Raw genomic sequence first — 21,499 nt, 5'->3', positions numbered from 1 at the left:
AAGAGATTATAGTCGAAAACTTCCCTAACATGGGAAAGGAAATAGCCACCCAAGTCCAGTAAGCGCAGCGAGTCCCACACAGGATAAACCCAAGGAGAAACACGCCAAGACACATAGTAATCAAATTGACAAAAATTAAAGACAAAGAAAAATTACTGAAAGCAACAAGGGAAAAATGACAAATAACATACAAGGGAACTCCCATAAGGTAAACAGCTGATTTCTCAGCAGAAACTGTACAAGCCAGAAGGGAGTGGCATGATATACTTAAAGTGATGAAAGGGAAGAACCTACAACCAGGATTACTCAAACCGCCAAGGATCTCATTCAGATTCGATGGAGAAATCAAAAGCTTTACAGACAAGCAAAAGCTAAGAGAATTCAGCACCAACAAACCAGCTCTACAACAAATGCTAAAGGAACTTCTCTAAGTGGGAAACACCAGAGAAGGAAAAGACCTACAAAAACAAACCCAAAACAATTAAGAAAATGGTAATAGGAACATACATATCGATAATTACCTTAAATGTGAATGGATTAAATGCTCTAACCAAAAGACACAGGCTTGCTGAATGGATACAAAAACAAGACCCATATATATGCTGTCTACAAGAGACCCACTTCAGACCTGGGGACACATACAGACTGAAAGTGAGGGGATGGAAAAAGATATTCCATGAAAATGGAAATCAAAAGAAAGCTGGAGTAGCTATACTCATATCAGATAAAATAGACTTTAAAATAAAGAATGTTACAAGAGACAAGGAAGGACACTACATAATGATTAAGGGATAAATCAAAGAAGAAGATATAACAATTATAAATATATATGCACCCAACATAGGAGCAACTCAATACATAAGGCAACTGCTAACAGTTGTAAAAGAGGAAATCGACAGTAACACAATAATAGTGGGGGACTTTACCACCTCACTTACACCAATGGACAGATCATCCAAAATGAAAATAAATAAGGAAACAGAAGCTTTAAATGACACAACAGACTAGATAGATTTAATTGATATTTTTAGGACATTCCATCCCAAAACAGCAGATTACACTTTCTTCTCAAGTGCACACAGAACATTCTCCAGGATAGATCACATCTTGGGTCACAAATCAAGCCTCAGTAAATTTAAGAAAATTGAAATCATATCAACCATCTTTTCTGACCACAATGTTATGAGATTAGAAATGAATTACAGGGGAAAAAACATAAAAAACACAAACACATGGAGGCTAAACACTACGTTACTAAATAACCAAGAGATCACTGAGGAAATCAAAGAGGAAATCAAAAAATACCTAGAGACAAATGACAATGAAAACATGACAATCCAAAACCTATGGGATGCAGCAAAAGCAGCTCTAAGAGGGAAGTTTATAGCTATACAAGCTTACCTCAAGAAACAAGAAAAAACTCAAATAAATAATCTAACCTTACACCTAAAGGAACTAGAGAAAGAAGAACAAACAAAACCCAAAGTTAGCAGAAGGAAAGAAATCATAAAGATCAGAGCAGAAATAAATGAAATAGAAACAAAGAAAACAAGAGCAAAGATCAATAAAACGAAAAGCTGGTTCTTTGAGAAGATAAACAAAATTGATAAGCCATTAGCCAGACTCATCAAGAAAAAGAGGGAGAGGACTCAAATCAATAAAATTAGAAATGAAAAAGGAGAAGTTACAACAGACACCACAGAAATACAAAGCATCCTAAGAGACCACTACAAGAAAGTCTATGCCAATAAAATGGTCAACCTGGAAGAAATGGACAAATTCTTAGAAAGGTATAACCTTCCAAGACTGAACCAGGAAGAAATAGAAAATATGAGCAGACCAATCACAAGTCATGAAATTGAAACTGTGATTAAAAATCTTCCAACAAACCAAAGTCCAGGACCAGATGGCTTCACAGGTGAATTCTATCAAACATTTAGAGAAGAGCTAACACCCATCCTTCTCAAACTCTTCCAAAAAATTGTGGAGGAAGGAACACTCCCAAACTCATTCTATGAGGCCACCATCACCCTGATACCAAAACCAGAAAAAGATACTACAAAAAAAGAAAATTACAGACTAATATCACTGATGAATAGAGATGCAAAAATCCTCAACAAAATACTAACAAACAGAATCCAACAACACATTAAAAGGATCATACACCATGATCAAGTGGGATTTATCCCAGGGATGCAAGGATTCTTCAATATACGCCAATCAATGTGATACACCATATTAACAAATTGAAGAATAAGAACCATATGATCATCTCAATAGATGCAGAAAAAGCTTTTGACAAAATTCAACACCCATTTATGATAAAAAAAACTTTCCAGAAGGTGGGCATAGAGGGAACCTACCTCAACATAATGAAGGTCATATATGAGAAACCCACAGCAAACATCATTCTCAATGGTGAAAAACTGAAAGCATTTCCTCTAAGATCAGGAACAAGACAAGGATGTCCACTCTCACCACTATTATTCAACATAGTTTTGGAAGTCCTAGCCATGGCAATCAGAGAAGAAAAAGAAATAAAAGGAATACAAATTGGAAAAGAAGAAGTCAAACTGTCACTGTTTGCAGATGACATGATACTATACATAGAAAATCCTAAAGATGCCACCAGAAAACTACTAGAGCTAATCAATGAATTTGGTAAAGTTGCAGGATACAAAATTAATGCACAGAAATCTCTCGCATTTCTATACACTAATGATGAAATATCTGAAAGAGAAATTAAGGAAACACTTCCATTTACCACTGCAACAAAAAGAATAAAATACCTAGGAATAAACCTACCTAGGGAGACAAAAGACCTGTATGCAGAAAACTATAAGACACTGATGAAAGAAATTGAAGATGATACCAACAGATGGAGAGATATACCATGTTCTTGGATTGGAAGAATCAATATTGTGAAAATGACTATGCTACCCAAAGCAATCTACAGATTCAATGCAATCCCTATCAACTTACCAATGGCATTTTTTATGGAACTAGAACAAAAATCTTAAAATTTGTATGGAGACAAAAAAGATCCCTAATAGCCAAAGCAGTCTTGAGGGAAAAGAACGGAGCTGGAGGAATCAGACTCCCTGACTTCAGACTATACTACAAAGCTACAATATGGTACTGGCACAAAAACAGAAACATAGATCAATGGAACAAGATAGAAAGCCCAGAGGTAAACGCACGCACCCATGGTCAACTAATCTATGACAAAGGAGGCAAGGATATACAATGGAGAAAAGACAGTCTCTTCAATAAGTGGTGCTGGGAAAACTGGACAGCTACATGTAAAAGAATGAAATTAGAACACTCCTTAACACCATACACAAAAATAAACTCAAAATGGATTAGAGACCTAAATATAAGACCAGACACTATAAAACTCTTAGAGGAAAACATGGGAAGGACACTCTTTGACATAAATCACAGCAAGATCTTTTTTGATCCACCTCCTAGAGTAATGGAAATAAAAACAAAAATAAATGGGACCTAATGAGACTTAAAAGCTTTTGCACAGCAAAGGAAACCATAAACAAGACGAAAAGACAACCCTCAGAATGGAAGAAAATATTTGCAAACAGATCAACAGACAAAGGATTAATCTCCAAAATATATAAACAGCTCATGCAGCTCGATATTAAAAAAACAAACAACCCAATCGAAAAATGGGCAGAAGACCTAAACAGACATTTCTCCAAAGAAGACATACAGATGGCCAAGAAGCACATGAAAAGCTGCTCAACATCACTAATTATTAGAGAAATGCAAATCAAAACTACAATGAGGTATCACCAGTTAGAATGGGCTTCATCAGAAAATCTACAAACAACAAATGCTGGAGAGGGTGTGGAGAAAAGGGAACCCTCTTGAACTGTTGGTGGGAATGTAAACTGATACAGCCACTATGGAGAACAGTATGGAGGTTCCTTAAAAAACTAAAAATAGAATTACCATATGATCCAGCAATCCCACTACTGGACATATACCCAGAGAAAACCACAATTAAAAAAGATACATGCACCCCAATGTTCATTGCAGCACTATTTACAATAGCCAGGTCATGGAAGCAACCTAAATGCCCATCGACAGACGAATGGGTAAAGAAGATGTGGTACATATATACAATGGAATATTACTCAGCCATAAAAAGGAACGAAATTGGGTCATTTGTTGAGACGTGGTTGGACCTAGAGACTGTCATACAGAGTGAAGTCAGTCAGAAAGAGAAAAACAAATATCGTATATTAACGCATATATGTGGAACCTAGAAGAATGGTACAGATGTACCGGTTTTCAGGGCAGAAATTGAGACACAGATGTAGAGAAGAAACGTATGGACACCAAGTGGGGAAAGCTGTGGGGGGGTGGGGGTGGTGGTGTGATGAATTGGGCGATTGGGATTGACATGTATACAGTGATGTGTATAAAATTGATGACTAATAAGAAACTGCTGTATAAAAAAAAAAAAAAAAAAAAAAAAAAGCTGGGAGACAGAGGCATCCAGAGAGGCTGCGTTGGTTCTGTGCAGCTGAAATTACAGAGAAGCAGAAGCCATAAGGGAACAGAGACGGCTAGTTGGAGACAGGACAGAAGGAAGCAAGCAGGGTTCAGTCCAAGTGCCTTACGGGCTCTGCAAGACCCTACATGCCTGCCCTTGTTCCCTTCTCTGACCCTTTCTCCCCTCTCCTCCAAATCTGCAGTGTTCAGCGTCACTGACTCTTTTTTTCATTCCAGGGTCCCAGGCTCCTTCCCATCCCTGGGCCTTTGCATATGCTGTGCTCCCTCTCCACCTGGCCAATCCTACTTACCATCTGGATCTTCGCTTAAATGCTACTTTTTCAAGGAAGCTCTCTCACAAGGACAGTTTCCCCAGTTATGTGCTCATTGACGCAGGTTACTGGCTCATTAACGCTGGACCACATGCCTACCTCTGTTCCATCAGTAGCGGCCAGGTGAGGGGGTGGAGCAAAACATGGTGGCCTCTGCCTCAGGGGCTGTAGCAGGGAGACCTTCCTTAGAAGAAGCTCTGAGCGGGCAGCGACCATGAGGCACATTCAAATGCACACAGAGGAGACAAGGAGAGAAAACAGGGTCCAGTTCATAGTGGCCAGTATATCCACATCCCCCCTCTGCCAGGAGAGGTGCCTGAGATCAGGAGGGGAGTGATTTGCCTACAGCCACTCAGCCGGTCACGGCAGGGCTGCTCTCCTGGCCTCAGCTCCAGTGCCCTGGGCTGTGGAGAAAGGAGCTGGGCTAAGGAGAACAGGGGCCAAAATGGGAGCCCAGGGCTGTGGGCCTGAGGTCAGGGAAGGGGAAGCTGGGCCTGAGTGAGGGCTGGTGGCAGGTCCCTCGGGCAAGCTTGCACCCTGGCTGAGCCAGCCACCCAGGAACCCTGTGTGTGCCCAGACTTTTAAAATCTGGCATTAAAGGATGGCTGCAGTTCTTAGCTGAGGGCACCTTAAACACTCTCTCTTCCCACATCCATTTTCTTTTGTTTTGTTTTGTTTCCTTGTTAAATGGAAAGGAAACATCTTTGAGACGGATCTGTGTCTGAGTCACTGCAGGTCCTGGAGGTGGAAGCCAGGCTGCTGGGGTGGGGGGGGTGGGGGATCTAGAAGAGGGGAGGGTATGAGGCCGGCCCTGAGGAAGGGTGCAGGACACCAGTCTTTGCTTGGGGACTCTGCTGGCGTGATATGAGGGGTCTTCAGGGTGCCCTCCCCACTTTGCCTCTGAGCTTCTCACAGACGCCCCCATTCTGCACCGCCCCCCATCTATCTGCTTTACCACATAGGCCTCTGAGACGGGTCACACCCTCAGTCCTTTTCTGTCTTTGAAGGAAGGACATTTTCTTTACGGTGGGAAGATATGGCTCCGCTGCTGGGGTCGGGGACTCCACAGGTTAGCAGGGGGCGCTGTGAGAGACTTGGAACCTTCCCTACTTGGGGTGACAAGGAGGTGTGTGTGACATGGGCTCTGAGCCAAGAGGTCAATGTCCAGCTCACACCCTGCAGCCCACCCTGGAGGCTGTGGGATGACCCCTCCTGTATCTTGGATCTTGGGTTGAGTTGGCATAGGAGAAATTGGCCAAAATAGGGAGTTTTAATATGTATTCTATTTTCTGGTCATTTTGATTGTCTACTCCGCCCCCTGGACTGCTTCGAGGCCCTGCACTAGCCCCACCTCCTCCCTTCCACTGCTGAGAAGGCCCTCCCACCACTCACCTCACTCTGTCAGGACAAGTGGCCTGGGTAGGAGGCAGGCCTGGCCAGGTTATGCCCCTTATACATAGAGGGGGTCGATATTGAACAGGGAAACTGAGGCCAGGGATGGGAAGGGAACTTGCCAGCACCCCTGAAGTGTGGCAGTGGAAGGCTGGAGCTGGGGCCTGGCTCCCCTCGACCCAAGCCCAAATTCTTTCTCGGGGTCAGGGATGGGTGGCAATCGCCAATGGCTGTGCAAATCTCCCAAAGCCAGCACAGAAGTAGCTGTTTGAGGAATGGATGGTCCGGAGAGGCCTCGGGCCCAGCAGAATAGCCATAAGGCCGTGCAGGCCAAAGCGCTGCCCCCACCCCACGCCGCCAATGCCTTGTCCCCCCGGAGCAGCAGCAGGACTGCTCTGCAAACCTCAGCCAGCAGCCCCAGGCCCAAGCCTGCCTCGCCGCTCCCACCATCAGCCACAGAGGCAGTGGGCCAGGCTATTGCGCATCAGGGGCTGTCTCTCTCCTCTTAAGGACAACGCATGCAGTCTTGCTCCTGACCACGTGCCGAGCAAACTGAAAGATGTCATGTTGTCCCATCCCAGCACAGGCCTTGTCTCAGCTCCCCTCCCTTTGTCGGGGAGGGCCTGCTCTGAGGGTGAAGTCCGGGAGGCCTGCAGGGGTCTGGGCAGCTGCCTGGAGAAGGCAGGCTGGAGCAGCTGTGAGAGAGGGGAGGAGGGTTGGCAGGGGGAGGTAGTCACAGGGGGCATCCCAGGCAGGGAGAAGTGCCTGAGGATAGATGAGGAGGTGGGGACCCCCCAGCGTGTATGGAGCCCTGGCTGGGCCTTCACTCCAGGGGAGTGAGCAGGAGAGACCCCCCCGGCCCAAGGCAGCGCAGTGGGAAGGCGGCCTACCTGTGCAGGGCCTTGAGTGATGGGCCAAGAACGCAGGCTTTATAACTTCAGGGAAGGAGATGATCACCGTGGGGCCTTCCGGAGCTGGTGGGGACGAGGGCTGTGTGCTCCCAGTTCCCCACACACTTGCTCCCTGCTTCTCTCTGGCTCCCTTCCTGGGCCTGGCTCCAGCTCCTTTATACGGGCTACATGAATTCAAGTGGGTACTGCCTGGGAAGGGGGCTCAGAGGTAGGCCGGGGCAGGGCGAGGTGGAGAGGCAGGTTCTAGGGCAGGTGTCTGGACTCAAAGTTAATCTCTGCACTTGCTGATCTTCTGTAAGTAAATCAGGTCCCCTCCTGCAGGCCCCAGGCCTCTGCACTGACACCCAGCAGGGTGCACACTCCCCCTAGGCTGCACCAGCCTGGCTCTGGAGTGGAGGAACGGGGGCCCACAGCTGGTCCTCGCTGCAGCTGCTCCGGAGCATAGGCTCCCCTCCAGCGGCAGGTCCACGTGGTCCCCATCATGATTTCTCCGTGGTTCTCTGCCTCCAGCTCTCTCTCCATTTTCCTCTCTCTCTCTTTTTATTTTATTTTATTTTATTTTATTTATTTATTTTTGGCTGCGTTGGGTCTTCATTGCTGTGCACGGGCTTTCTCTAGTTGCGGCGAGTGGGGGCTACTCTTCGTTGCGGTGCGTGGGCTTCTCATTGCGGTGGCTTCTCTTTTGCAGAGCATGGGCTCTAGGCACGTGGGCTTCAGTAGTTGTGGCGCAGGGGCTCAGTAGTTGTGGCTCGTGGGCTTAGTTGCTCCATGGCCTGTGGGATCTTCCAGGACCAGGGCTCGAACCTGTGTCCCCTGCACTGGCAGGTGGATTCTTAACCACTGCACCACCAGGGAAGTCTCTCTCTCTCTCTCTCTCTGCTTTCTTCTTTCTTCTTATCTCCCTCCTGGACCCTTGAAATTCCTATTAACGTCCTGTCAATCTCTCCCCCTTTTTTCATTTCATTTTTTACTCTCTCCCTCAACTCCAACTGTTCACGCCCAGTTAGCTCCACAGCCTCTGCACTTTTCTCGGAAACAGCTCTCCTAGCCCGACCGCTTCGGTCCATCCTCAAGGTTGCCACCCTAGTTCAGATGCCCATGGCCCTAGTCTTAAACTACTACAGAAATCTCCAAGTGGCTCCTCTTTCACCCTTGATACCACTGCCAAAATATTTTCTCTGAATTCCATTTCCATCCTGTCTTCTTACCAGCGCAGTTCCCTGGCGCTGCAAGTGTAAACCATTCCATTTGTTACTCAGCCCTTCTGTCCTCTGTCTGAGTCCCCCCAGCAAGACTAAGAGCAAAGAAGAGCAGGGGCACATGGCCTGTCAGAGGTAGGGAGCTGTGTACCGATGAAAGGTCTTGGGGCCTGGACTGAGCTAAGGGAGAGGGGCTTTACCCCAGTCTGTGGGAGGAGGCATAGCTGGGACCAGAGGCAGAACTGAAGCTGGGAAGAGCCCGGAAATAATCCAGAAGATGTGCTAAGGCAGAGTGGCTTAGTGGAGGTGCAAAGGTACGGTGGTCACAACCAGGAGAATCAGGCAGAACAAAAGAATTTCTGCATCTACAGCTGTCCTCCAGGGTGGGCAATGAGAACCGGGAAGGCCTCCAATCCACCAGGCACTTTGTTGGGTTTGTCTGTGAGGGTGTGGGAGTGGAAGTCCAGAAGACGCAATTGGGTGTGGGAGTGGTTAGACCCTGGAGGAGAAGAGGGGAGCCAAAGAGGCTGGGGCTAGAATGGGGAGGGCCCAGGAGAGAACTCCCTGGTGGGGGCAGTCAAGTAGGGGTTCTGGAGACAGGTCCTGATGTTTCTGAAGTGTGTGATATAGACTCCCCTTTATCTGCCCTATAAACTCTTTAGTAAACTATCCATCTCTCACTAATGCTCAGGTATGAGTGCATTCCTTGGGGGAGTCTGGAGAGGGTTGGGTTTTTGCCTGGGCCAACCTGATGGGGACAGAGATAGGCACTGAGAGTGCAAAGCCAGGAGGAGAAGGGGGCCTGAGATGGCAAGCCCTGGGAATTCCCAGGAACCTTGCAAATTGGATTCCTTTTGTGATTGAGAGACATGAGAACAAAGTAGTGTATAGTTTGCCAATCCTGGCAGAAACGACCGGCTTGGCCCTGGAGGAGGGTACAGGTGTGTATATATGTGTGTGCAGGGAGTAAGTGTGCATGTGAGCTGAGAAAACTGCACCGTGACCCTGGGCCTATAGAGGTGTAACATGACCTCAAGAACATGTAGGCTCTGCCCACCCCACCCCCCCAACCTCCCAAGTACCTGGAGAAAAGGCTGCTGGACCATCAGTGCCAGCACAGCTTTGGCAGCTGACAGGGACTCTGCCAGACCTCCTGCAGCACTGCAAGGGCACAGACGCTCAGCTGAAGATCATGGGATGCCTTGGCAGGCCCACAGGCTCTTTCCTCTCCTCAAGGCAATAGTACCACGATCAACCCGTATATTGGATTTCATGTGCACCTCTGAGGTTCCTGGTTTTATCATAGGCAGAAGGCCCTGGAAAAGGAAAAAAGACAGTCCATGAGAGTAGAAAGAGGGTATCATTTAAATCATTAGTAGAAGGATGCTACTGCATTTTACACTCCTACCTGGGAAAGAGGACATATAAGTTATTGATGCCTTAACTCAGATCTCACTTGAGAGATATGCTGCCGGTCTGGGAGAAGCAGTTGGACTCTACATCCCTGATCCAAGAACCTATGTGGTCCCTGAGGCAGCACAAGGTGATGTGCAAATGAGGAGAGTCAGAATATTGAATCTAATCTTCCTGCTGTTATCTACAGGTTTCTATAACTTTAACGGAGCTTTGTAATGTAAGATTTTCATAGTCCATAAGGCCTGGCCTGGCTTTGCAGAGTTGTACTAGACATGCTGAACCCTTTGGCCAAAGAAACACAAGAATATTCTCATTAGACAATGATCATCTATGGCCATGGTGATGTCACCAGCCTAGGCTTGAGTTGGTGTCCCTCAGCTTCAGAACATGCCCTAGGCCCTGTTGGAGTGTACCTCAGGCTACGGACAACTCTAGACTAAGTCAGCCCTGGCAATACCCCTATGCTTCTCACACGTGTGTCAGGCCCGAGAAGAGGCAGAAGGTTGGATCAGATGACCCTAGGAGACCCCTTCCTTATATTCCTTGATTCTATCACCAAACAGATTTCTGCTGACGTTGACCATCAGGCATGAAAACTTAAACTGAAGTCGTACTGATAAACTGTGATCTACATTTGCTGAGTACTCATTGTGTTTTGGACTTTGTGCTGGACACTGGGATACAACAGGTAACAAAACTGTCATGGTCATTGCGTTGAGTGGAACCATATGAAGTTTCCCATTTTGTAAGTCAGAATGGTCAAATATTGGACATTTCATGTGTCTCAGTTTAATACTCAGGACACTCAAAGGTAGGTGGGGGAGACAGATAAAGAGGCAACTGCTACACAGAGTGACAAGCTTTGATGGGAATAAGCACAGGGGGCTATGAAAACCCCAAGGAGAGAAGTGAGCCTGAGCTGGGGCATCAAGAAGCCTTCCCAGAGGAAGCAGCATTAGTAAGAGCTGAAGGGTGGGTAGGGACAGCCAGACAAAGATGGGGGTGAGAGAGGAGACAAGGGAAAGTTGTAGGGAATAAAATAGCCTACACAGAAAGGCTCAGAGATGCAAGAGAACATGGCATATTTGAGGCCCTGATGTGACCAATGCATTGAATTCAAGAAGGGGTCTGGTTTGAGATGAAGCTTGAGAGGTAAGCAAGGCAGGATAATAAAGGGCCTCTTAAGCCATGTTAAGGATGTCGGATTGGACTTTATGTTGCAGGTAATAGGGAGCCATCAAAAGTTCTAAAAAAGAGAGTCATGTGCTAAGATTAGTGCTTTGGAAAGATACTTCTAGTTTTCAGAGTGGAGGCAATAGATAAAAGAGGAAGAACAGTTTGGAGGTGGGGGAACAGAGGTGGGCTTTCAGGGTGAGAGAAGGTGGTTGGTTGGATGTGGGCAATGATGGTTGATATGGAGAGAAAGAGCAAGAATTATTGAGTGGGGGGAAGCCTGAATGTATTTTAACATTTGATGACTGGAGGGATAAGCCAACCCAGAGTAGAGGCCATGCCTCCTCTTCCAACAGAGCTCCTTGGTAGAGCCAGCAACATTTCTCCATGCACTTTAGTCTGTTGTCAGAGAAGACGACATCTAAAAAAAAATGGGTTGCATTGAGCTGGAGCTGGCAAGGAAGCCCATGCCATTAATAGGATGGGCCTGGAGTTAACATAATTTAGCCCTCTAGGAAGCAGGATGTCACCTTGTTTTCCTTGGCCTTGTCCTGTGACCTCATGCCTTGCTTGTTTTCATCTGAGCCTCCTTCTTGCCTATCAGTCTCTGCAGCTGGGGTTCCTTCTCTTTCCCATGAATAAGCCCAACCACACCTTATGCTTCTGCTGACTCAGTCTGGGTCCCTGATCACCTGATCTAGTTCATCCTATGAGGAAGTCCTGGGCTTCCCCATGGTCCCTCTCATGTCACACCCCTACCCCTAACTCAGCCACGACCTCAATGGTTTTAAGCACCCATTGGCTCTGAAAGTCTTCTGTTCAAGGAGAGCTGACGCCTGGTGGAGCTAAGAGGGGCTAAGTCATAATTAGTGGCTTCTTTACTCTGGGAGTGTGTTGAGCTGTCCACCTCAGACAAACCCAACCCAGACCCGAGCTCCTAGATAATCTCTAAGGGGCCCAAACCTGGTTCTGTGCTCCCAAGGGAATGGGCCTTAACTCCTGGCTCTTCTCAAGCACATACCCCAGGAGCCACAAGTTCCTTCTTCCATTCTTGGTCCAAGTCAGAGTAAATATTTCCCTAAAAATGCTCTATCCCACAACAGTGAGTGGGAGAGGCATGTGAGTGAAGGGGGAAATTCTTTAGGTCTGGGGGTTGGGGGGAGACAAGGACCACGCCTCTTACAGCCAGCCCTCTTCCCCACAGTTCCAGCACTCTGCCTCCGAGGATTAATTAAAGATGAGCGCAGGCCTGGGGAGCACATGGCTTGTCAGTTTTGTTTCCAGATGAAGCCCTGAAAAGAAGGTGAGGGGGAAACTGTGGGTAGAGGGAGAGGTTCTGGGAGGAGGTGGGTGCCAGTGAGCACGCAGTGTTCCCTGGTCATCTCCTCATTAGTGGTGATTGCCAGTGAGAATGCCTTTGGCTCACTGGTGATTGCCAGTAAGAGAAAGCTCTGGCCCAACTGGCTCAAGCAATAAGGAGTTCTAGTATCTCCCAGAACAAGAGACCCAAAGGTGGGGTGGTGGGCTCCAGGGTCTCCAGGACCAGTTCTGGCTCTGCTTTCCTACTATTGGCTTCACTCTATTACTCTGAGAGGGATCAGCTCTTCCTATGTGTTCCTTTTAATTTTTAAAAAAATCAATGAGGGCTCATTATCTATACCTCCCAGCAGTCTTTCTCTCACATCTCATTGGCCAGAATTGTTCAAATATACATTCCTAAAACAACCATTGACAAGGGAAATGGGACCACTATGACTGCCTTAGTGAAACCCAGCACCTTCTAGAGAAGGAGTTTGCCTCTGAACACAGCCTAAGTTCTGTTAGTGGGAGAAATGATTGGTAGGTGGGATGGATGTTGGGTAAGTAACCAGCAATGCCTGCTACAGGTAGTAAGGCTGAAACTAGTTTTGACTCTTTCTCTGCATCACTTGGAAAGAAAAGGCACTTTTTTTTTAAATGAAAAGAAAGAAATGGATGAGAGTCATGGCAGGTCAGAGGCTGAGCTGGACATTTGGGCTGAGTTCTTCCCATCTGTACTTTCTGCTGCTCACAGCACTTTTCTGCCCACTGTCTCATTCAATAATCATAATGACCCTGTGAGCAAGGCCGGGAAGCGATTATTATCTCTATTTGACAGGTGAAGAAGAGGAGACTCCGTGAGCTAAAGTGACTTTCCAAGATTCCTTCCAGGCACCCCTTTCATTCACACCACCTAGATATACTAGCATGAAGCTGTGGCTTATTTTTAGATCATTTAGGAAAAAGATTCATTCTCACTGATTGTACAGTCCCAGGGGTCAGCCTGTGGAGTCAAGCACCGAGATTCTCAGGACACTTCTCAGGATATCCACGCCATGTTTTGCTCCTACACCTCATGGTAGGAGATGCAAAGGTGTCCTTCCTGGACCCTGATCACAGGCCTTTTCTATTTGTATGGAAACAAGGGGCTTCCCAAACCAACCTTGCCCTCCAAGGAGTGGCACTGTCCTTGGTACTGGCCTCTGCTTCCCCAAACCTGTTGTGCTTGATGACTTCTCTTTTCAGCTTCAAGGCTGAATTTTTACACCAAGATCTAGAGGACTTATGGGAATTACAGTCCACCCTAGCATCATCCTTGCTACTCCACTGAGGAATTCCTCTATGGCAGGCAAGGTAGGGATAAATAGAAAATGATTTGTGAGTTACAGACACATACTTTCATATGGCTCTGTTTATAGCACTAAACAATCTATATTCTTTAGTTCAAGGGTCAGCAAACTGTGACTCACAGCCAAAGCTGGGGCCTGCCACCTGTTTTTATAAATAAAGTTTTATTGGAACATAGCTATGTTCATTTGTTTACTTATTATCTATAGCTGCTTTTGCTCTACAACAGCAGAGCTGAGTAGTTGCAACAGATTTTATGACCCACAAAACCTAAATATTTACTAACTGGACCTTTACAGGAAATAAGTTGCCAACCCCTGCTCTAGTTTATTCCCTTGAGGCAGAAGATTTTTGTTCTGAGCACAATCTTGTATAATTGATAATTCCATTTATCCCTTTTTCTCCCTCTAACTCAGGATGGGGTCTTTCCCTAGCTCCCTCCATTCCTGGATTAACAGGCTTCCCTACCTGTATGACCTAGTCCTAGGTCTATCTCATCTCTTTAAATTCAAACTACTGTCCTCGAATACTAACTCAGTGGTGTTCTCTGGCCTCTTCCCCCAGGTGTTTCCCAAACTTATCCATTTTAGGCACACAGCCTTCTGCTTATTTTCCCTGAGCCAAGCCTCTAGTCTAGACAATGCCAGCAGTTAACCCAGTATTCACTCCTAGGAAACTTATACCTCTTTTTAACCTTTCTCAGTGTGTTAGGACTTTTCAAGTTGCAAATAACAGAAGCCTGATCCAAATTGCCAAATTTTAAAAAATTTCTCTGAAAAGTCCAGAAATACAACTTACTGCTTCCAGCAGTCAGGTGATGACACCAGAACTTAGCTGCATGTCATCTCTTGGCTCTGCATTCCTCAAAATTGGCTTCATTCAGTCTGGTCTTTGCCACGTGGTGGGCAGAGGGCTTCAAATAGCTTCAGCTTCTCATATCCTCTCAATATCCTTAGCAGAAGAGACATCCTCTTCATGCTAACAAAAGAGCCTAGAACTGAGTTCCAGTGGCCTGGGTGGGATCACATGATCATCTCTGAGCCAATCACTGGCCAGGGGAGTGGAATATTTTGACTGACCAGGTGTGAGCTATGTGGTGGGGTGGATGCTGGGTAGGTAACCCCAGTGGATAGATAGATAAATAGATAGATAGATAGATAGATAGATAGATAGATAGATAGATAGATAGGTAGATAGAAGGATAGATAGATTAGATAGATAGATAGATAGATAGATAGATAGATAGATAGATAGAAAGATAGATGATAGATAGATAGATAGAAAGATAGATAGATAGATAGATAGACTTAGGTAGATAAGCAAGGACTATAGGTAAACATCTCACCCCACCTGCTGGGTTCATACTATTTCTCCCACATGGATTTTCATTTTCTCTTTCTCTGCTGTCTTTTCAAGAGGCTATAACAATGTTTGAGTCTCTCCCAGCTTATATGATAAAGCCTGTGCTTCTTAGGCTTTAGGCTACAACATGGCCTCCCTCTCACCTGCCCCTCCACCCTCTCTTTTATCTTATAAACTCTAGCAATGTTGAGCTTTCACCAGAAATTCCCCAAATGTCCCAGGTCTTCACTGTGTCTTTGCACGTTCCGTTCCCTCTGCCTTTCCCACTTTGCCTTCATGGCACACTTCTCATTCACTGCCCAGATCAAGAATCCTCTTCTCTGGGGAGTCCTCTCCCCACCTCCAGGACAGAAGAAAGCGTCACCTCATCTGTGCTAGTACTGTTCCTGTACCAATGTCCCACTGTCCTTCTGATCCTGCACCTACCCCACAAGGTTTATCTCTCTTTGTTTATCTTTGTCTTCTCCTTTAGACTATGGGCTCCTTGAGGGCAGGGACAGTTTCAGGAAATGTTCGTTGAATGAAAACATCTTCCCAGTGAGTTGGCCTTTGTATGGCTTCTCCAACTCCAGCCTTATGGCAATTCCAGTCCCTCTAAAAAATAGGATTAATGAGAGACCACAGGCTTAAAGCGGAATGAAGCCAATTAGATACATTACTGATTAATTCAGTAGACACTTAGTGGACGCTTTATGTACCACGCCCTATGCTAAGCAATGGAACCATGGAGTTGATTCCGGTATGTTCCCAACCTCAAGAAACTCAATGTATGATAGAGAAATGAAAATGTCTAGACTGCTTGTCTTTTCATCACTCTGACTCCAATACCTAGCCTCGTACTTGGCACATAGTCGATGTTTAATAAACAGTTGCTGAACAAATAAATGAATAAATGAGTAGGAGATGAAAGGAATGCTATGGAAGGTATAGATAAGGCTCTGTGAGAGTATGGGATAAGAAACCAGAGCCAGGGAGGTATCGTTTTAATCATCTCTTGTTTACTGAGGGCACCAGGCACTGTGCCAGTTGCTGGGAAATCAGGGAGAAAGGGCATTCATCCCCTATTCTCTAAGATCCCACAGCCCAGGGGATGAGGCCAGATGAGAAAATCAATGCTTACAGGATGGTGTGAGAATTACGGAGCAGAGATATGTTGAGAGCTCTGATAAGAGAATATGGTGGCGGAGTGCAAGGAGGGGAAGCCAATGAACTCATTGATCGAGCAACCAGTGTCCTTCATAATGAGATCTCTATGTTCTCAGCCCTTTCCTGCATTTCCTGTGGGAGCCTCAAGAATATACTAATCCATTTGTTCAAGGAGATTATAATCAGTATGGGGAGGGACAAAAGCCACTCATAGGGCACTAAATAAAGACTCAAAATATTGGGAAGTGCCTGGTTACGTGCACACTTCAAGACAAAGAAGGTCACAGAAGAGAGAACTCAGGTTCACAGTGGGCCCAGGCGGTTGGGAAGGGCTTCCTGGAGGAGGAACATTCTGGAAGGGAAGCTCTGGGGACTATATATCTCTGAGGGTCTCCAATTCCAGGCTGGGGACCTTTTATAGAGTTATAGTTTACTCTGCAGGCAGCAAAGAGTCACTAAAGCATATTGAGCTGGGGAGTGGCATGATTAGATAGAGATTTTAGAAAAATCACTCTGGGACATAATATAGAGAATGGGGAAGGGAGCTGGCCATGCAAGGTAAGAGCGCGGGGCCAGCTCTGCCATAGCACCAGTGATAGGTCATGAAGGCCTCAACCACACCCTTCAGGTGAGAGACCCTGGCTCCCAGCAGTTGGATGGCCAACGCAAACAGTTCCCTTCCCTTGGCGGAAAGTGAAGGTTTCTTGGGAGTTCCAATTCATTTGTTCATTCAACAAATAGTTATTGTTCTAGGCACAGATCTAGGCCCTAGGGATAGAACTGTGAACAAAACAACAAAATCCCCTGCCTTTGTGAAGCTTCCATCCTATAGTCATCTCTATTGCTGTAGATTGCTCCCAGGGAGAGAAGAAAGCTGGCCCAGAGCTGCCTTTCAGGGCGGTCCATCGGGGAGGTTCTCTCGCAAACAGTCTGCTTCCTCCCCACAACTCTCTCCCACAGCTAATAAGCCATGTGCTTCTTCCATTTTATCCCATTTAATCCTGATCCCCAGCAGAGCCTAATGAGGTGGAGGGTGGTGCCCATTATGCAATGATAATGTGTGGGCAAGGACTCCCTGGGATGCCACTGGCAATGGCTTCCCTTAGAGGATACTGAGGCAGGAGGCAGCTGTGGGAAGAAGCTGCTGTTCATCTGGCAGGGAGTTTGTGGGGAGGCCCCATCCCTGGCAGGGGGAGGCTTCCTCAATGCCTGAGTTGGTCCATGGATACCTGGGGAGTGTCACACATCTCACCAAAAGCAACATTGATAGCCACAGAATGTTAATCAGACTCAGACATCAGGATCTAAGACGATAACTGTGACTCTGAAAACACACAAAATAACCAGGCAGCCTTTGTAGTTAACTTCTGCTCCCTTCCAGCAGTCATTTGGAGCCAATGATTTCTTAATTCAGTGCTCATTTGGTGACTTTAATTTCCAATTAATTTTGCCTGTTTTCCTCCGAGGTGCTCACGGTGTGATAGAAATTCCTGAATGGGTAAGAACCCACCACAGGGACCCAGGGGTCGGGGGAAGGGCTGAGACCAAGCTATCACTAGAAGGGCTGGACCCTGCCTGAGGGCCGGGAGGCAGAGCCTCCTGAGCTCAGGGGTCCTTGGGAGAGCCCTCTGCTAGGAGGCGGCTGGTGGGAGCTGATAAAGTAGTGCAGGGGTTGGGGGTACCCTTGAATTTCTCTAACTCTTGATGAGAGTTTTGATTTCCTGCTGGGGATAGAGTAGGAGAGGAAGCTCAGCCCTGCTGGAGGTACTTGAAGGGAAGGGTCAGGACCAAAGACAGCATCCTCCCTTCTGCTGAGGAAAGGAGGATTTGAGAGGTCCTAGTGCTCTAAGCTAGTACCACCGGTGCCCTGCCCAGATCCTTTTCTGCTGGGCCTACACACCCATTGCCCAGCTGCTGCAGATGTCAGCTACTAATGGCTCACGGCCTCCTTCTTCTCTAGAATTGCCTTTGACAAATAGAATTCACCTCTCCTGGGATGTTCTGCTCTCCCTGCACTCAGAGCATCCTGTAGGCAAGAACTGAATGGTATAGGCAAAAAGCTGCACCCCTTCTCTTTATCCCCTGCCCCTTGCCGCAGGGTGAGACTGCTTCTGTGAAGCAGGTGCTGTTCCACAGTGGTGCAGCCAGACCCCAGCTGAGACCACATCCTTCTTTAAATCTTCCCCATGTTCTTCTGTCTTCCTTCTCTCCCTCCCTCCCTTTCTCTTGCAAGGACCCCTCGATAAATCCCATGCACCTGAATCTCTGTCTTGGGCTGTTTCTAGGGAACATAAATGACAATGGTACTTTACTGCATTAAACTCTTGTGTAGGTCTCACAGTGTGCCAGGCACAGTGCTAAGTCCTTTACAAAAAGAAATTCATTTCATCCTCATAGCAACCCTATGAGGTAGGTATTGTTAGCATCCCTATTTTGAGATAAGAAAACTGAGACACAGAGAGGTTGAGAGACTCGCCCAAGTCAACCTAAGTATTAAGTTCAAAACAGGAACATGAAGTCAGTCAATCTGGTTCCAGACTCTGTACCCTTAGCCATTATGCTGCCCAAGATGTAATCAGTAACCCCAGCAACTGTTCTAAAAGCATGGGTGATGTAATTCAAGAGCCTGAACCATCCAGAGGCATGAGGAGTAACTTTCCCAAGGTCCTTTGTCAGGAGGATGGAGGAAAAGGAAGATCTGAAACCCTGGAATACTGGCCCCATGATGTCAGGACTCTCTTTTAGTCAAATCTTCCCCCACCCCTCTGGGGATGGTACTGAAGATTGATAACATGACTCAGTGGAGCAAGTGCTAGTGTGAAAGTCAGACAACCCAGATTCCAGTGCTAACTGTGTCCCTGGCTCCTCTGTGACTTGGGGCCAGTAATTTTCCACCACTTGGATCCATTTCTTATCTCTGTGTGAATGGGAGTTAGTTACAAAGTCTTGAAGAGCCTCAGATCTAACTTTTTGGCTTTAGGAAGTAGCAACGTGGAGCATCCCTGGGGATCTCCCATCAGAGGGTGAGACCAGATGTCCATGGAAAGCAGAGAAGATACATTCCATGACTTGCGGGCATCAATGGCCCTGTCTCCAAGGGATTGAGGGGAGGGGTCCACAGGGTCACAAAAGAACCTGGGTCATAGTGGCCACTCAAGCCAATTTAGGGAACTCAAGCATTTATCAGGTGCCAATGTTATGCCAGGGACTTTGCACATGTAATTCTTGTCTCCCCAACCTAGGGGCACAATGGAGGCACCTTCACAGCAATTGCCCTACTTGCCATCCAAGGACCAGCCCCATGTAGAGATCCCCCCCAACACACACACAGTGGTATTTGGAGTCTCCATGGGGTATCTGCATTGTACTTGAGAATGAGTATTTTCTCCTATCAGTTGGGGGTGTACCATGTCCCTGCTCTCTTGCCATACACCCTCATGGAGGGGACCCCACTGCTGCCTCCATGGCCAATGCCTTTTACAAGAAAGCCACATGGGACTATGCTCCCAAAGCTGGTGGTCCTCAAGAGGCCATGAGGCAAGATATTCTCTGATGCTCCCCAAAGGAAGAGGAGAGACCCCCTCTGTACCTTGAGGCAGGGCAGGGCAGAGTGAAGGCTGTGAGAGAAGGGGAACAGGAGTGGTATAAATATCTGTCCTTTCCTTCTCCTTCACTTCCAACCCTCACCCCGCTTCCTCCTTCTCCAGACCTTAATGAGACCATATCCAAGGGCAGCCTCCTCCCTACTGGCCAGGGAAGCAGGGAGGGGCCAGGGCAAGATTCCATCTGTCATCGTGCCCTCTGTGAGTCCCTAAACCCATCCAACCCCCCACAAAACAACAACCCTCACAAATGTCCATGGCAACAGCTGCACCAGATCAAAGCCTCTGCCCAGAAGCTCGGGACCCAAAGCCTGCTGGAGGGTGCCGGAGCTGTCATGGCTGTCACTGTCACAGATCCCAATTCCCTAGTCAGCAAGAGCTGCAAAGTCCAACCAGCCAAGACTGTTTTTTTTTACTTTTTTCATGCTGTGAGTCAAAAACAACAGCTCTGTGGAGAAGGACACCAACTTTACTCTTGGAGCCAGGGCCACAGGTGGCGTGTTGTGCAACTTCAGGGCCCGCCTCATGGCTGTGATGGAAGCCCCCTTGCTGTGCTCTCAGCTTCTTGTCTCACTCTCTCCATTCTACACAAGCACAGCTCTGCCGATGGCCCTCTCCTGCTTAAAAACCTCCAGAGGCTTTCAAAAACCAACTGGATGAAATCTGAAGTGTCCTGTGGCATCCAAGGGCCACGGTACTCTGGCTCTCTAAACCATCTTCACTCATATCCCAGATTCCAACAAACCTGGAAACCCATTCTTTCCTAAACATGCCCCTTGCTGCCAAGCCTCAGTGCCTTTGCACATGACATTTCCTCTGCTTGGAGTGCTCTACCCTCCTCCATCCCGCCTGTGGAAATTCACATTTTCCCTGGGAAGCCTGTGAATAGAAGGAGGGCCCTGGCCATGGGACCTGATACCAAGTCAGCCAATATTATCCCCTCTCGCAGTGCTCGTGCCCTCCCTCCCATTCCCTTGGCCCCTGTCTTCCTCGACCCTGGTGAACACAGTAGAATTATAGTTGTAGGGTTGGAAGGGACCTGAGAGCTCCAAGTCCCGGTGATTCTCATATTTTGGGTGCATCAAATCCCCTGGAAGGCTGTTAAAACACAGATTCCTGGGCCCCCACCCTCAGAGTTTTTGATTCAGGAGATCTGGCGTGGAGTCCAAGAATGTGTTTCTAACAAGCTACCAGGTGATGCCAATGCTGCTGGTCCAAGGACCACACTGTGGGAACTGCTGACCTAGATTTTGACTCAGAAATTCACCTTGTATCTGTTTCTCCTGAAGGATCCAAGGCCGGCACACTCCCGCTTCCGAGAGAGAGGCTGGGCTCCCAGTCACCCGCCATTCTGAGTCCTGGGGAAGGTCTCAGGTATCATTATTGCAGCGAAGTCAATGACAAGAACATAATATTCTCTGCAGGGAAAATAATCACAGTGATCCACAAAGCAGCATACTGTAACAATATCAATAGCGGCAATAATAATAGTAAGAACATGATTATAATATAATGTCATCTGCCCTAATGTGCTAAATCCAGATTGATCTGAGCAATATAAAAGAATTACTGACATACGCAAATGCTCACAAAGTCTAGCTTAGATGTATTATTTGGGGCCATTTGGATGATGGCAATGGTCATGATGACTATAATAACAAGCCACATTTGTACACAGCTTTAGCATTTCTAAAGCACTTTCACTAGTTTTATTTTAGCGGCAACCCTGGGAAGTAGACTGGCAGGCAAGCTTCTCTGGTTTTATAGATGAGGCTCACATTCACGCGTCCTTTAAGCCTCCATTTGGC

General features: G+C 46.9%; 1 long non-coding RNA gene across 1 annotated transcript in view; it reads right to left on the bottom strand.

Moving 5' to 3' along the window:
* The window catches only part of LOC130707646 (uncharacterized), a 30,604-nt gene extending 9,525 nt beyond the window's left edge, over positions 1-21,079 (bottom strand). The window contains exons 1-2 of the long non-coding RNA XR_009007641.1: positions 20,959-21,079; positions 9,429-9,662 (exon numbers count right to left, since the gene is read on the bottom strand). This is a non-coding gene — a long non-coding RNA (uncharacterized LOC130707646). The remainder of the gene's footprint in view (positions 1-9,428; positions 9,663-20,958) is intronic.
* Between the last annotated feature and the right edge of the window lie 420 nt (positions 21,080-21,499).

Source organism: Balaenoptera acutorostrata, chromosome 3, assembly GCF_949987535.1.
Source record: "Balaenoptera acutorostrata chromosome 3, mBalAcu1.1, whole genome shotgun sequence".
Classification (NCBI taxonomy): Eukaryota; Metazoa; Chordata; class Mammalia; order Artiodactyla; family Balaenopteridae; genus Balaenoptera; species Balaenoptera acutorostrata.
This window is presented reverse-complemented; position numbering and strand designations above follow the sequence as displayed.